Raw genomic sequence first — 5,471 nt, forward strand, 5'->3', positions numbered from 1 at the left:
CAGTCAACATTTTTAATAGGCCATCTTATCTTGTCTTCCAAAGTAAAAAGCTGAAGTCAATTTTGTCAACATCTCATTATTTGGAAAAATCCTGAGGTGTTCAGAAGAGCAGCTCTAATGTTGTTTTCTCTGCTGCTCCCAGGATCTGGGATGAAAACCTGGGTTAGTTTCTCTTCTATTCAGCATATATTATTATTCTTTTCTGGTTTTGGATTTTTTTTTTTTTTTTTTTTCCCCAAAGGAGTATCTCTGCTATTTGTGATGATTAGGTATCTCATTTAGATCATGATTTCCACAGAACACCCTCCTCTTCTTCTTTTTTTTTTTTTTTTTTTTTTAAGATATGATGGTGTCATCAGAAAAGCAAGATATCAGAGATTTAATTTCAGTGGGTTAATTGCCTGAGTGCCTGGATGATTTGAAAACAGGCCATTTCTTACTAGCATCCCAAAGAGAATCTATCTCATCATGGACACAATTAAAAATTTTTCAATTTATTTTTTTGGATAGAGATTATTAATTGCTTAACTTCCATAGTGCTTTGCTGGCCAAGAAAACAAGCAATGGAAAATACAAGAACATCCTGTGGTAAAGAGATAGCCTTGTCATATATATATATATGTATGTATTTGTGTATTGCTTGCTTTTTTTTTTTCTTTAGATACCCAAACAGGAGAGAGAATTAAAAGCAAAGGCATGGTGCTTTTGACTCTCCCCTGTTGTCTCACCTTAACCACAGCACAGCTGACAGAGTTTGAGAGCCATGCAGGCATCCTGACTCTGACTCAGATGGTGGCAAAAATGTGAATTTCCTTTTTCTTCAAGCTCATACGAGGATCAAACTCCATCTTCTATGATGTTCCCATTCTTTCTTCCAGGAAGGAAGACTCTCTGACTGACATTCCAAAGATAGAATCATAGAATTGTCTAGGTTGGAAGGTACCTCTAAGATCACCAAGTCCAACCATCAACCTAACGCTGCCAACACCACCACTAAACTGTATCCCTAAGCACCATGTGTACCTGTCTTTTAAATACCTCCAGGGATGGCGACTTCACCACTTCCCTGGGCAAAAAAGATAGCAGAGTAATATGGTTGTAACTGGAATTATTCTTTTTATAATATTTTGGATTCAGTATTCAAATCGATAAAGGAAGAAAACCGTCTTCCTTCTAACTCTTTCAAGGAAAAATTCAGTGACAGGATTTGTGTTGCCATGGAAGGCTACAGGCTCTTCAGGAGAGACAGGCAAAGGAAGCGAGGAGGCGGTGTTGCCTTACATGTTAACGAGCAGCTGGAATGCATGGAGCTCAGCCTAGGGATAAAGAGCCAACTGAGAGCCTATGGGTCAGGATTAAAGGGAAATCAGGAGCAGGGGACATTACAGTGGAGGTCTGCTACAGGCCACCCGACCAAGAAGACCGAATGGATAAAGCCCTCTATAGACAGATAGGGGCAGCATCACGTTCACAGACCCTGGTTCTCAAGGGTAACACAGCCAGGCATAGGCAATCCAAGAGTTTCTTGGATTGCACTGAGGACAACTTTCTTCTCCAAGTGGTTGAGGAGGCAACAAAGAGAGGAGCTATGCTGGACCTTGTTCTTAACAGCAAGGAGGCGCTGGTAGACTGTCAAACTCAAGGGTAGCCTGGGCTGTAGCGACCAAGAAATGGTCGAGTTCGAGATCCTTGAGGCAGCGAGGAATGTGTGCAGCAGGCTGACCACCCTTGACTTTGGGAGAGCTAACTTTGGCCTCTTGAAGAATCTGCTTGGTATGGTGCCATAGGATGAAGTGTTGGAGGGAAGAGGGGCCCAAGAAAGTTGGTTAGTATTCAAGGACCACCTCCTCCGAGCTCAGGAGCAATGCATCCCTACAAAGAGGAAGGTAGGCAGAAAAGCCAGGAGGCCTGCATGGATGAATAAGGAGCTCGTGGACATGACCAAAAGGAAAAAGGAGGACTATAGGGAGTGGAAACAGGGGCGGGTAGCCTGGGAGGAATACAGAAGAATCGTTCGAGCAGCCAGGGATCGGGTTAGACAAGCTAAAGCCCAGACAGAACTGAATCTGTCCAGGGACATCAAGACAAACAAAAAATCCTTCTTTAAGTGTGTCAGCAAGAAAAGAAAGACTAGATAAAAAGTGGGCCTTCTCCAGATGTAAGCACAAGAACTGGTTACCCGGGACAGAGACAGAGCTGAGGTATTCAACGACTTTTTTGTCTCAGTCTTCACTGGCAAGGACTGCAGCCGCACTTCCCATGACGCAGAATGCAAAGGCGAGGATTGGGAAAATGGAAAACTGCCCACTGTAGGTGAAGATCAAGTGCGAGACCACCTGAGGAATCTGAAGGTGCACAAGTCCATGGGACCTGATGAGATACATCTGTGGGTCCTGAGGGAGCTAGCAGATGAGGTCGCTAAGCCACTAGCCATCATATTTGAGAAGTCGTGGCGGTCTGGCGAGGTTTCTGCCAACTGGAAAAGGGGAAACATAACCCCTATTTTCAAAAAAAGAAACAAGGAAGACCCAGGGGACTACAGGCCAGTCAGTCTCACCTCTGTGCCTGGCAAGATCATGGAGCAGATCCTCCTGGAAACTCTGCTAAGGCACATAGAAAACAAGGAGGTGATTGGTGACAGCCAGCGTGGCTTCACCAAGGGCAAGTCATGCCTGACAAATTTGGTTGCCTTCTACGAAGGGGTTACAGTAGCAGTGGACAAGGGAAGACCAACTGATGTCATCTACCTGGACTTGTGCAAAGCGTTTGACACTGTCCCACACGATATCCTGGTCTCTAAATTGAAGAGACATGGATTCGACAAATGGACCACTCAGTAGATAAAGAAGTGGCTGGACGGTCGCACTCAAAGAGTAGCGGTCAACGGCTCAATGTCCAAGTGGAGATCAGTGACGAGTGGTGTTCCTCAGGGGTCGGTACTGGGGCCTGTACTTTTCAACATCTTTGTCGGTGACATGGACAGTGGGTTCAAGTGCACCCTCAGCAAGTTTGCCGATAACATCAAGCTGTTTGGCGAGATAGACACGCTGGAGGGGAGGGATGCCATCCAGAGGGACCTGGACAGGCTGCAGAGATGGGCCCAAGCCAACCTCATGCAGTTCAACAAGGCCAAGTGCAAGGTGTTACATCTGGGTCAGGGCAATCCCAAGCACAAATACAGGCTCGGTGAGGAACAGCTGGAGAGTGGCCCTGAGGAGAAGGACCTGGGTGGGCTGATTGACGAGAAGCTCAACATGAGCCATCAGTGTGCGATCGCAGCCCGGAAGGCCAACCATATCCTGGGCTGCATCAGAAGAAGTGTGGCCAGCAGGTCAAGGGAGGTGATTCTGCCCCTCTACTCCACTCTCGTGAGACCCCACCTGGAATACTGCATCCAGCTCTGGAGTCCCCAACATAAGAAGGACGTGGACCTGCTGGAGCGTGTCCAGAGGAGAGCCACGAGGATGATCCGAGAGCTGGAGCACCTCTCCTATGAGGAGAGGCTGAAAGAGTTGGGGCTGTTCAGCCTGGAGAAGAGAAGGCTCCACGGAGATCTTCTTGTGGCCTTCCAGTACCTAAAGGGGGCCTACAGGAGAGCTGGGGAAGGACTTTTTACTAGGGCATGTAGTGATAGGACGAGGGGGAATGGCTTTAAGCTGGAAGAGGGCAGGTTCAGATTGAACATTAGGAAGAAGTTTTTCACTTTGAGGGTGGTGAGGCACTGGAAGAGGTTGCCCAGAGAGGTTGTTGAGGCCCCATCCCTGGAGGTGTTGAAGGCCAGGCTGGACGTGGCCTTGGGCAACCTGGTGTAGTGGGAGGTGTCCTTGCCTATGGCAGGAGGGTTGGAACTCGATGGTCTTCAAGTTCCTTTCCAACCTAAACCATTCTATGATTGTATGATTTAGAAAAACTTTGCCTAGTGACTATAACTCACAAAGCTGTTATTCATGAAGAATAAGCAAAGCATACTCCCAAAGCATATTCTGCTGTTGGCTGACTCCTGTCTGCCTAGAGTTAAACCAGCTGTAAGCTGAAAATAAAGATGTGCCCTCTTGGTGGCAAAAAGGTATATTTACACTTGTGTGACTAGTCCTTGCTTCTTGACATGAACTCAGTGCTCCAGTCACTGCAAGCCTTGATGTGCTAATGGTAAGCTGATGATCGGAACTTGGGACTCCTGCTGCCTCCTGCTCCCTCCTGCTGCAGGCTCAGGGAAATATCATGTAAGCTAAAAATTGGAATGCTCCTTTTGTTTCTACTTTGAATTACTATATAATTAAAAGGTGGAATTTTTACAAATTCAGCATTAATCAAATCTCCTTCCAGTGAAGGTCGTGGTTAAGTTCTACAAGTTTCTCTGAAACAGAATTAAGCCATTAAGTACTTTGGAAAATTCCCTTATAAATCTGTTAAACACATCATTTTATTGACCCATGTTATACTCTAAAAGTATAGTAGTAGCTGTTCCACTCTAAATTTTTCCATAATAGTTAAGGCAATTAAGTTATTTTGAGGGTCTACCATGTATTATAATCTTAGTGCAATTTAACATACATTTACTACTGAAAAGCTTTCTCCAGCTATTTCTCACTGCTGTTTCCTGCCAAGGAACAACTGATATTTTTTTTTTCTGATTTGTTGGCTGTCAAAATAAATAGATGGACAGAACAATTGCAGGTAAAATGGTTTAATGGCATGCTTATAAATATTGCAGAAAACCTCCATATCATTTCCAAAAAAAAGAATCACGTCACAAAAAGTTAGAAAGTAAAAAGTGCTGTGGAGCAGCTCTAACAACTTCTGCACCTCTCATGGCCTTGAGCTCAGCAAACTGTGTTCAGAGCTGGGCGTTTTTCAGACTGTCTGGGTGGCTTTGACCTGTGATCTTAACATGATGGGCAAATAGTAAATATCTGCATTCCTGCTAGTTCTTCTTACTTCTGAAAACCAGGTTTGTATCTGGAGTCCCTTCAATGTATCCTTTCCCAGATGTTCTGGTTATTCCTGTGTGCTGAGGGTCTTTCCTTGCAGTCTGGGCTCTCTTGCCTATCACCTGAGATATAGATACGCGCCTCTCTTAAGAGCAAGTGTAGTGCTTGTGCTAAGACACTTGCTTTCCAGCATCAGTGGAGAACTCGCACTCTCAGCTTCCAGTTAACCAAGACAAGATCCTTCTCTTCGTGAGATATCATTACTGATCGCAGGACCAGAGCTTAAAAATACAGGAGGTGCATCACGTGAAGAGGCCTCGCCTTTGCCCTTGCCTTTCCCCGTCCCTCTCCTTCCTCCCGTCTGATTTCTGCTTTTACACAGTCTGTGCTGACGGCACAGTGACATGCACGCGCGCACGCACACGTCTCTTCTCTCAGGTTGTTAATGAAGACAAAGTTGGAAGAGCACAGTGCAGGGCACTGTAGATGGAATACATGGAATATTGTCTGTAGGGCTGGAAATTGTGGGAATAAGCCCAA

This window comes from Vanellus vanellus (genome assembly GCF_965231255.1).
Source record: "Vanellus vanellus genome assembly, chromosome: 4".
Taxonomy (NCBI): domain Eukaryota; kingdom Metazoa; phylum Chordata; class Aves; order Charadriiformes; family Charadriidae; genus Vanellus; species Vanellus vanellus.